Source organism: Ctenopharyngodon idella, chromosome 23 (genome assembly GCF_019924925.1).
Source record: "Ctenopharyngodon idella isolate HZGC_01 chromosome 23, HZGC01, whole genome shotgun sequence".
NCBI classification, from domain to species: domain Eukaryota; kingdom Metazoa; phylum Chordata; class Actinopteri; order Cypriniformes; family Xenocyprididae; genus Ctenopharyngodon; species Ctenopharyngodon idella.
In genome coordinates, this window is record NC_067242.1 from 3,201,301 (window position 1) to 3,214,033 (window position 12,733).

Below are 12,733 nucleotides of genomic sequence, written 5' to 3' on the forward strand. Positions count from 1 at the left end.
ACGTGTATGTCCAAAATGCCATAGGCATGTTTGGAATAGCCTATTACCTACTGTTTTTAAAAGTAAGTAGTGTGTCATTTACATGGTAAGCACATTTTTCTGTGTACATGGAATACCCAGATGATTTACTATATTTGCTAAAATTTACAGTATACAATTTGAGAACACTGCATGGAATACTGTATTCCGCAATGCAATACTTTAGACTTAATGTTCCATTTTCAGTGTGACAATTTATCTGGAATCAGTTGCAATATTTATCTCTTTTTTTGTCTCCTGAGTGAGTCTCTTGACTCATTTTTTTGATTGGACTTCCCACATTTGAGATACAAAAGCAGAGTACTGTTTGAAATATTTCAATGCATACAGTTTCACATTATAACATACAGTAGTATGCATATTACTCCATTTACTCCATATAGTCTGCAAAATATTTCGCAAACACACTTAACCAATTTATGTGAGCAGCAGTGTCTTGGCATTGGCAGGTTTTGTTGGTATTTTTGAGGAATGCATTTGATTGACTCAGATTGTTTAAGCCCAAAATGTTTCCTAATGGAGTCATCAGGCCCCACTCATTGGCTAATAGTTTAATTGAGTCCATCTGGAGGTGGCTGTGATGGGGAGGCCACCGCCGTCTGAAGGCGCATGGAGGGTAATTTGTCATCCTGTATGCAGTGACTGGCGTGCTGTTGAGGGAAAACGTAGGGAAACTTTTTGGCAGATGTCCAGCCCCCCCAACCCCTATCAGATATATAATATGAATGGAAGATTTCAGGTTCACCTGGGAATTTAAAGGGGTCCAGATGCCCTCCATGTTGAATCATTCACTATGTTTGATGCCTAGTAATAAACAGAGATAACCAAACTTCCAGAAAGCTAAACACCATGTAAAAATAATATATATTATTTTTAATATATATTATATATTATAACTCACAATTCTGACTTTATATCACGCAATTCTGACTTTATATCATGCAATTCTGACTTTATATCACGCAATTTTGACTTTATATCTCGCAATTCTGACTTTATATCTCGCAATTCTGACTTTATATCTCGCAATTCTGACTTTATATCTCGCAATTCTGACTTTATATTATGCAATTCTGACTTTATAACACTCAATTCCCAACCCCTATCAGATATATAATATGAATGGAAGATTTCAGGTTCACCTGGGAATTTAAAGGGGTCCAGGTGCCCTCCATGTTGAATCATTCACTATGTTTGATGCCTAGTAATAAACAGAGATAACCAAACTTCCAGAAAGCTAAACACCATGTAAAAATAATATATATTATTTTTAATATATATTATATATTATAACTCGCAATTCTGACTTTATAATGCAATTCTGACTTTATATCTCGCAATTCTGACTTTATATTTCACAATTCTGACTTTATATCTCGCAATTCTGACTTTATAACACTCAATTCTGACTTTATATCTCGCAATTCTGACTTTATATCTCGCAATTCTGACTTTATAACTTGCAATTGTGAGTTTATGTCTCACAATTCTGAGACAGAAAGTCAGAATTGTGAGATAAAGTCACAATTACCTTTTTCATTTTTTTTTTTTTTTTTTTATGGCGAAAACAAGCTTCCATACATTTTATATGCCCCAATATTGCATAAAAAGCCCAGAAAAAAACTGAGAAAACTTTTAGTTTTGTATATTTGTCTGTGTCTATTGTTGTAAATCAGGGCTCGTCAACTGGTGGCCCACAGGCCAAATCCGGCCCACCAATCATCTTCATCCGGCCCGCAGCACCTCAATCTCCCTCCTCCTCTTGTCCTGGCGGTGTGGCTAAATTTGTTTAGATATACGCACTGTTCGTACCATGCACGCTCCTCCGACTGACCTGAGAAACGTTTTCTGTGCGAATATTTCAGCAGTTATTATGCGTGTCCCGTATTTCTGTCGACTTTCTTTTCTGTGAATTGGCCAAACGCGCTTGCATAGCGATCTGAAACGATTTGGATTCGTTCGGGCCGCTCTGTCTCTGAATCATCTGTAGTTGTTTCCCGGTCAATAACAACAAATACAGAACAAATAGCGTTGTGTTTCACTAGTGTACTTTGAACTACGCAGCACGGAACAAAAGCTTAAAGGAGCTGCGTTTATTCCCGGTCACCATTATTAAACAGCGTTGTGACATCTAGTGAGAAGCGTTTCAAATCGACACACACCTCTCGGTTACAAACTACAAATCAGTTGATGATTAAACTAGTTTTAAATCAGATGAAACAGCCTCATCATTCCCAAGACTGATGAGGAAAACAGGAGAAACGTGCCATGAATGAAGATAGAAGACTTTTAAATCCCAAAATCACCACCCTTACAAACAATGAATTTACCATGAATGAACTGTAGTAAATTACCATGGTTTGTGGAAATGTGAAATGTTTATATTGAAAACTATGTTATAGCCATTTATATTGCAATATTTATTAGGTGGGTAGGGGAATATATAATTCATGTCTTTGTTAAGGTGTAGTTTGTACCTGTGTTTAGGCGTTTTTATAGGCCTATATAACATATCATAATATAATATCATTTGACAGTGGTAGTGAGTAGCCATGTATGGTTTTACCTGTGGTTACCAAGTCTCACTGTGAGAATATTTTCATTTAAGCCTAATAATTAATAAAATAATTTTTACTAATAAGACTTTTTGATTTGATAATCCAGCCCTCGAATGAAACTACTTGAAGAGCCCTGCTGTAAAGCATCTCATATATTAAATAAATAATCATGATGATAATATTAATAGTAATTCCACAGCTTATGCTGGGTTAAATTCAAACATTTTTCTTAATGATAATATTAATTTTAATATTTATAACATCAAGAGATATATTTTTTTCAGTATGTTGTACGTGTTAAATGCTTATATCCACTAATTTGTATGGCTTAATTTGTTCATATTTGGGTTTTTTTAATCGTACATGCTAGCTATTTGATTTCATTAAAATGCAGTATTCAAATTCTTAAAATAAAAGATTCTTTTAATGATTAAATTATTAAATTAGACTGCATATGGTCATTTTAATTTGAGCATTAATAGAATAATTGTAAATTGCATCTTTGCATGGTCTCACTTATGGTTGCAAAATGTGAAAAACAATTCTATTTGCATTAATACGCTAGATCGTTTTACCATGGAACCCTTTCAATACTGCACTTTTATCAGGCTTCATATGCTACAATGCTACACATATTATACACAAACTTCATTTGACACCCTTGCTATTTTCACATGCCATTTTTAAAAGTCGTACACCTGTGTGACATTACCTAACATGAGCCTTTCACTTGTATACAAAATCTCACCAATGTCACAAGCTCTCCGTATGTTGCACCACCCAGACAAAACAGATTCTTCTGGCCTGCCATTGTCAGGGATGAATCCACAGCCATGTCTGAGGTTAAAAAGCAGTTTTAGCAGTGCACATAAATAGGAATCCAGCCAGGGAACCTGCATCCATGGGATAATACAGTCACTACATTCAGTCGTTTCCTGAAAGCTTTAGTTGCTGACACACAGCCGATGAAATATCCCTCTACCAGAACATGCCTTTGAACTGTCAGTGTATTCCCTTCTCTTGTCAACTAGTGTCACTTCACCTCCCTGATATTTTAATATTTATTTATTTTCCAGTAAAACCCATTTGACGGCTTTGCTTTCACATTATGTTGGTGCAAAACACGATCTGTATAAAAGGTGTAGAATCTCATTTGATAGATGAATGGAGCCACTTTCCATTATAGCAACGCTGTGGCCACTCAAATGACCTTTAAATGCTAGCTGTATGCTAACTAGCCCAAGGTCGGCCATGCGTTGTGACTGTACTATAACAGCTTGACAATGCCCACAGGTCTGAACCACATCCACAGATTTAGCGTGAGTGTGAACTAGTTGTGTTCCTGACTTGGACGCTCAGAGACCAGCAAGGTTGAATGCACAGTGGCCACGGCCGTAAAATAGAAGTCAATGTTTCCATTAGCTTGTAACAAAGTTGGAGTCACTGGGCCAACCTTTTTCCATTTCTGCAGCAGATACCTGTGAAATGATGTCTGAGGTCGACAAATTGTGCTCCCATTAAAACAATAGAGGACATTTAGTGACACGGTAATATGTGAAATGCTAATTCAATGTGCAGCACTGCCGCTACATAGTGTGACCTGGAACTAACTATGACTTTTCATGTTTCCAATCTGGATGAACACTACCAGGTATTATTATGATCACAAAATAACATCAGATAACATGAACATGAAGAGTGAGGTTAATTGTGGGCCATATATGTGTTGTATGTATGTATGTATGTATGTATATATATATATGTATGTATGTATATATATATATATATATATATATATATATATATATATATATATATATATATATATATATATATATTAATATATATATATATATATATATATATATATATATAATATACACTGCATTTCAAAAGATTGACTTCAGTAAGGTTTTTTTTTAAAGAAATTAATATACAATGTTGCAAAAATGTCAAAACTACTCTGTTCTATTGAACTTTCTAAACATCAAATAATGTTTCTTGAGCAGCAAATCAGCATATTAGAATGATTTCTGAAGGATCATGTGACACCGAAGACTGGAGTAATGATGCTGAAAATTCAGCTTTGATCACAGGAATAAATTACATTTTAAGATATATTACAATAGACAACAGTTAATATCCTGCAATATTACTGTTTTTACTGTATTCTGTATTTAAATTCAGCTTTGGTGAGCATAGAAGTGTTCTTTCATAAACATTACAAAATCTTACCATCCCCAAACTTTTGAAAAGAAATTTATATGTGGGTTTTATTTTATTTTATTTTATTTTTTTATTTTTTTTTTATTTATTTATTTTTTTTATTAAAGTTCTGATTCTTTCCTTTTACCAAGTTTGACATGGAATATAACCAGCCAGAATTAAACATGATGGGAATAAATTGAATGAATGCGTTTTCATGTAGACTTAAATATGCTCTAAGCTTAATATGTTGAATATGCATTTGGAAGAATGAGCAAAAGTCCAGTCCAGTGCAGACAGACATCCCTGTTTACCTTACCTCGGCGAGCATGCATGCCATTTGAACACAGATGTGCTCTGATTAAGAGGATGCAGAGGTTGACAGAACTGCATTAGTGTGATGTATGTGCTGTTAGCTAGTGAGCAGCTAATTCCAAATTTAGCACCTGATTCGCACATGTAGTCACACCTGAGTGTGAGTGAAGATTTAGTGCTCGTGTCACTGATTTTGATGGCTTTTAGAAGTCATTTTTCGGAGTTCTGATTTATTTGTTTGGTATCCACTAATGAATTATGTTTCTAGGTCAGAAACAAGCTAAAAAGCTAAATTACTGTCATTTGTACGAGACCCGGCGGTTTTTGAGAGTCTGCATGGTGGAAGCACGGCCGTTTCTCAGGAGGCCCGTCACAGAAACACCTGACACACAATTGTGAAGGGAGAGATTTATCTTCATTTTACTGACGATGCACTCACCACGCATTAACTCCTGGAGCAGCGGTGAGAAGAATATGATATCAATTATTACTGATATCTGATAAAAGCTTGCATAACACTCTATTTGGATAACCGACAACACAATAGTATCCCTTGAATGCACTTGTGCTTTATTTAGAGGGTTTCTGGCTAGAAGCAAGTAGATATCAATGTGTTGTACATACTCCCTTGAATATTGATCTGAAAAGAACAACAGCTTAGTAATAATTGCTACTTAAATACTAAATAGTAGCTGATCTCTGCATGACATATACAGAAGTTTCTGTCTAAAAGCCTAGTGAGCTGTCAACCAGGACAGCACCGTAAGCATGCTCCCGCGGTGAAAGCTATTCTAAAATGATGTTTCCTTTATAAGATGCCCTAGGATTTGGCCTAAATCAAGGCAGCAACGCACACATTTAGTGGACAAAGCAAATCTAGAATGCATTGCAATGAACACTGTAAAATAAATAAATATATCTTCGTAATCTTTATTCAAAATGTTTTAACATTCTCTGTCTCTGACATCAGAGGACAAGGAAAAAACTTTTCAGATTTTTTTCCCCCTCTCTTTTTGAATATCACTTTTAACTTGGAAGTACATCAGGTTTTAGAAATAAAATGGGCTGTGAATGCTGTTATCTGAACACTATGAACACTATCTTCTTCATATGCAGAGATGGAAATTATTCATTGACAACAATTCCATTTATTAAAAAAACAACTTTTTCAAAAGCCAAAGTTGATCGATCGATCCATCCATCCATCCATCCGATTTATTTAGCAAATGAGAATTGTTAAAATTACAAAAATATTTTGAGGCAAAGGTTAATGATTTTCAGTTTTGTTCAAATCTCGAAGCATTGTAAAAAGCTTTCAGAATCTTTACTTTTTTCTCTACTTGTATTTGATTGACTGTATATTTGACAGTATATAATGATAGTATATTTACTAAATAGAAAATAGTACAAACTTTGTTTTTTTCCCCCTGTAAAACAACAATGAAATACTGGCAGAAGAGATGCCAGCAACATACTGTAATTCTACGGTGTTAATACTGTGAAATTACTTTACATCCATTTACTGTAAAAATACATGCAGATTATTTCAATTTACAATACACTCAAAAAAAATGGTGGGTTAAAATAACCCAAGTTGGGTCTTTTTGGAAGCACAACTCTAACTCTAAGAAAAAAAAATGCTGGGTTGTTTCAACCCATGTTTGGGTCAAATATAAACAAACCCAGCCATTGGGTTTAAAATTTAATTAAAAAAATTAAACCAACAGTTGGGTTTTTCCATATTTGTCTCAAAGCAATTTTAGAGTGCTGAGTCAAAAAGGGAACCCCAAAATAGGGTGGAAATCACACAGGGAATTACTACAGTAAAAACACAGGCAACAGTAATAGGCTAATAAACAGGTAAACATCTATTATAAGCAAGAACACCCAAAATAAGCAAAAATATAAGCAAGAGTAAAAGCATCGTGAACATTTATGTGAGTAAGAAAACGTGCGGGAAAGAATACAAACTCAAGGTTTTTACTGTCTGCGTTTAATGCGTTTATAATCACTCACTTATAAGCACTCTCAAGCGCCATTCCAGCTTGTTCATCTCCAGCTCATCAGTCATCGTTCGAGTGATTTGGATGTGAGAGAAAACACTCCGACAAAATCCACCAGTTTTAAAAGAACGCTGCAGTCAGTTTTAAAGTTCTCTCTTAAGGGATTCAAAGTGTCATAAGTGCCGTAAACACAAGTTGGTTTCAGGCACCACTTTTCAGTTTCAGTTCCCACTCCCCACAGTCACCGGTCCAGTTTTAAAAGAACAATCTCCTTGCTGCAGTTTCAAAATTCTCTCTCCTCTCCACTTTAAGTAGTTTTCTTCTATTTTCCACATATATTCCTGTCACGAGCGCCACAAGCAAGGGGAGGCAAAGACTTGCTGGTACTGAAACTCTTATATTCACCTTGAAGCCCACTATGCATTGTGTACTACAGTACAAAACTGTAATAAATACAGTAGATTAGTGTTGAAAATGGGCTGTAAATTAACAGCATATTGCCCAGAATGCATTGTTTTCTACAGTACATTACTGTTCTAATGGAAAACAGTATGTTACTGTCAGAATTTGGCTGTTTTTTACTAACTTCAGACTCAGTTGTTTGAATTTCAAATAAATCACTTTTATTATGGTAAAGATGCTGCCTCAGAATGTAGCATTACCTATAGGCGGTAGACAGTGAGACAGCGCAGGTTTTGATACAAAACCTTAGACTGGTTCCCTTATTATAACCAGGTGTTTTCCTCTACTCTGCTCAAGCTAGTATTTATCCTAATGAATGCTGTTTAGTCAGTCAGACCGCCTCTGAGGCCCTGAGGTCGAATCAGGTCAGCGGTGTCTTGTGAAGGCCCCTCTCTCCCTCCCTCCCTGCTGTCCTCTATGCCTTTCCAGGTCACCGTCGCACAGTGTGATCATGGCAGTGTCAGCAAGCCGCCCACCCATTACAGACACCAGAATGAAGCTCTGACATTGACACTGTTGCTCTTCCTGAAGGGGCTGGTTTGGCAAGAGCTGGCTGTGTGTGTGTATGCGTGTCTATGCGTGAGTATTAAATCACATTTCAGGCCAACAAAGGTTCAACACTGTTATAATGCTGCACCTGTTTGGCAAGCCTGGCTGTGCAGGCTGATGGGATTGACTGTTAACGTGTGTGTGGAAGTATTATAGGATGTTCATGTGTTAATCCTCATGTACACAAACTGAATAAACTAGTTGCATAGATTTATTTGCTATGTTTCTGCTGTCTGAGACAAATTTAGAGGATCATAAGAAAATTACGAAAATCTTTCATTACTCACTCATTTGGTTCCCAGCCTGTATGACTTCTTGTGTAACACAAAATAAGATAATAATTAAAAAAAAATTGGCTATGCAATGATTTTTTTCCTTCAATGTTATGTTCATACTATCAAAATGTTTGTGTAACCCCTTCTGTTTGAACCGCACGCTCTAAGCGGGACTTGAACCCGGGTTCGCTGGCATGGGAGTCGGGTGCTCTAACAAGGAGGCTGAAGACCGCAGTCTCTGGCGTCAGTCGCTAGAGCTCCTCTAGAGATTAGGGGAGTAAGGTTTACACGCTCGGCTCTTACCGGCCTACGTCCGTTAGGGTAGGAACACATCAAACCGACTCCAAAGAAGCAGCACTGATAAAAGCCAACTGTGTTGTCGCGTTGCCTGCATCAGGGCAAAAAAAAAACTGCACATGAACACACTGAGAGAACTACAGTCAACTGTCAACCAGCATGTGCATACTGCACCTGCATGTAAGGAGACCACTGTCTATTTTTCATATATATTCATCTATATTTGTAATTCAGAAAGGGAGACCGGCGCTGCAGATACACAAACCGTAAACAAAGCAGAGTGTGCTTACCGTTTTAAATATCATTCATGCTGATCAATTTCTATATTCCACTTGGCTCACGTTAATATTAAACATTTGCCCCGGGAACATTCAGGTACATTACGTAACATTAGAACATTCTGTCTGTACTGCCTTGATTTGTTTGCTCACCGTTTTGCTATTATTCTTGTGCTTCGATTTGTTCACTCAACTGAACCGCCAATCTGAGTTCTCTCTCTCACCCGACGGCCCAACGGTGATTCTACATGTTGAATCGGCCCAAAACAACCCAACGCCGTCCGACTAGAGCCAATGGTGCAGAACACACTGGGAAAATGGTCTGACGTTGCCTGACGACCAATCATCGGCTTGGTGTGTCCCAGGCTTTACACTCACCCCCTAAGCCTCACTCCCATCTGGGTCACGGCACCAATGTAACCCCACCTATTCAAACCACCTGCTCTAAGTGGGACCCGAACCCGGAGTTTCTGGCGTCAGTCGCTAGAGTGCCTCTTGAGATCAGGGGAGTGAGGTTTACACGCACAGCTTTTACCGGCCTACGTCTGTTATATTCGCTCTAAACAGTGAGATACTTCTGAATACTTCAGAACATGGACATTGAGGATGTAAGAATGTGGCTTGAATTGATGCAGTAAAATGCAAAGTCAACGCTGTCAGTCGTGACCAAAGTTCTTACATAAAAAAGAAAAGTTGATGTCGCATAATCTTCCTTGACTTTTATTCAAAATCTTACTAGGGTTATATTGTAGAATCTGACAAGAAACAATTATACAGGATTGAAAAAAAATATATATATATCGTATGCTAAACATGCTTTTCCTTTGAATACCTGTTGGTATTGCCCATAGTCTTGTTTTTTCCATTCAGAATAAGGAATAGTACAGATGTGAGTGGTCCAGTTGTGGTAATTCACGCCTCCCTGTTGTGCCTTCTCCCAGCCCAGTTTGATTCTCGAGCATGTGGGGCTTGTCGACACGTGGCTGGGAGGATTTGCTTGCTGAGGCTGGAAGTCATGCTAGATTAATTAAGAAGGAGCCTGCTGACTTTCAAGTGGCACTGGCGAAATTAACCTCACATCTCAGCCCCAAATTCGGTGTTATTCCAGCTCTGATTACGACTCTTATTGCTTCGGCTCAAATGAGCCTTACAAGCCAGCACACAGTTGGAGGCGGCCAATTCCTCAAATCAGAGCGCTGGAGATGAGGGGACCTTTTTCAAAACCCCATCAGATTAGAGAGGGTAATCATAACACAACAAAGACATGTCGATATTTGCAGTCATTTGTGGAACTGCTGAAGGAGGCAGGTGTCGCGTTGAATCACTGATTTCTTATTCAAAATGTTTAAAATGTTCAACTAAATATTGTTTTTATTGAGTTTCACATGATTAAAAATCATAAAATTGTTTCTTTTGCTTTTAAGAGTTTCACTATATTGAATTAAAGGTATACATTTGCTAGATTTCTCACTTCACAGACATGAAACTAACATTTCCTGCCAGGTATTGAGTCTTGGGATAATTGAAAGTTGACGTGCTAATAAAACTCTCTAAAAATAAAAATCTCATTTCACTTATAAGGGGCAAGAATCTTTGGTGTGTAACATGTCTTAGATCGGTTGTGCTATGACCATGAATCATGCAATAAAATTGATACCACAAGGTGTGATATTACTTTTCTAAGTAATTGAACTTACAATTTTGATGGAGGTTGATATATATATATATATATATATATATATATATATATATATATATATATATATATATATATATATATATATATATATATATATATATATATATTATAATATTAAAAAAATCCCATATACTTGCAATAAAGGACTCAAGCTATTTCTAAGGACCAGAATATCATAGACACTCTTAAATGGATAGTTCACCCAAAAATGAAAATTATCCCATGATTTATCCACACTCCAGCCTTCCTAGATGTATATGATTATCTTCTTTCAGACAAACACAATCGAAGATATAATTAAAAATATCCTGGCTCTTCCAAGCTTTGTAACGGTTGGGGAGGGTGGCCTGTTTGAAAGCCCAAAAAATTGCATCCATGCGGAAGATTAACCTCTGACCCAATGCATGACACGATGACGAACACGGAAGCGCAGAGGATGGAGCACAACAAAACACTGGTCACTAATTAGAAGTCTAAAATGAGAAATTTTAAAGAGGAATGTCGGAGGATTTCGAAATAAAAGAAAGAGTTTGAGAGTTTGTTGCCTAGCCCTATTTGTTTGAATCAAAAGAGGCGTCTAAGCTTACTCCTACATCCTACGTCATACATCGTGTTAGGGGGTTATTCATTTGGCGTAAGTCGACTTGCAACCATCTGCATACGGTTGTCTGGCGGAAGCTAGTTATTTTACCTTATAAAGTTTTAAATATGTATATTTTTCTTACAAAAATCCATCGTTTCACTTCAGAAGGCCTTTATTAACCCCCTGGAGATGTATGGTTTATATTTATGATGGATGGATGCATTTTTTTGGACTAAAAGCAGGCCCCCCCGTTCACTACTATTATAAAGCTAGGTAGAGCCAGGATATTTTTTTTTAAATATATCTCCAATTGTGTTCATCTGAGAGAAGATAGATAGACATATACACTTAGGATGGTTTGAGGGTGAGTAAATCATGGGATAATTTTCATTTTTGGGTGAACTATCCCTTTAATTGTGACTTTAAGCAGCCAGTAAGCAACCACCCAGAACCCCCTAGTAACTGCATAGCAATGCCCTGGCATCGTGGTGGCACTGGGCAAGCATTCACTCAAATGTACAAATCTACAATTTTGTTCATGAAACTTTTGGGAAAGGAAGTGTACAGACTTTCTCTTTGTTTTTAGATTCTTCTGTTCATGGATGTCACCCTGCATTATAGTCAGGCAGCACCTCCCTTTGGGACAATAGTTCCTTGTCAGGATCAGACAAGTAGATTTGGAACAGGAGTCAGCAGTAGATGGTTACTGCCTCTGCATCTGTAGTGTTAGCTGTCCAAAGATATTGCTCACCCCCTGAATATAAACGCAGCACAAATAAGTGGTAAAAGTTTCTGTAAAATTTATGAACAGGTCTAGTCAGTTTTTTCAGATTTGAGAGGTATTCGAGTAAAAAAGATTTTGTTCAAATTTTAGATTAATTCAAATTACATTTTAGAACCTTTGACTGGTTCAAGACCCAGTGCGTCCTTGGACTTTTAATACCCTAAACATTACTTTCCAATTGTCATTCTGTATTAGATCTCCCTTAACATATACATAGCACTTGACGTATATACTTGCGTACACACACACACACACACACACACACACACACACACACACACACTCATATTTCCCTTGTGTCCCTCACACAGCCCTCCAGGTCTTTCTGTTGTTGTTTTCCTAGCACTAGCCCAATGCCTCTCCTGCAAGCACTCTCTGACCTTCAGTACCAGTGTCCAACCTCCATCACTGTCTCATGTCAAGTCCACCCACCCTTAGGCTTGCCCACACACACACACACACACACACACACACACACACACACACACACACACACACACACACACAGAGTTGTTGCACCTATCATTATGAGACATTCCATAATAGGCATAATGGTTTTTATACTGTACAAACTGTATATTCTGTCCTCCTACACTAATCCTACCCCTAAACCTACCCATCACAGAAAAGTTTCTGCATTTTTACATTTTTAATAAAACATTGTTTAGTATGTTTTTTTTTTTTGT

The 12,733-nt window shown here is 37.1% G+C and overlaps 1 protein-coding gene across 1 annotated transcript in view; it reads left to right on the forward strand.

Annotated features, from left to right (window-relative positions):
- The window catches only part of adarb2 (adenosine deaminase RNA specific B2 (inactive)), a 209,755-nt gene that overhangs the window by 25,458 nt on the left and 171,564 nt on the right, over positions 1 to 12,733 (forward strand). The window lies entirely within an intron of this gene.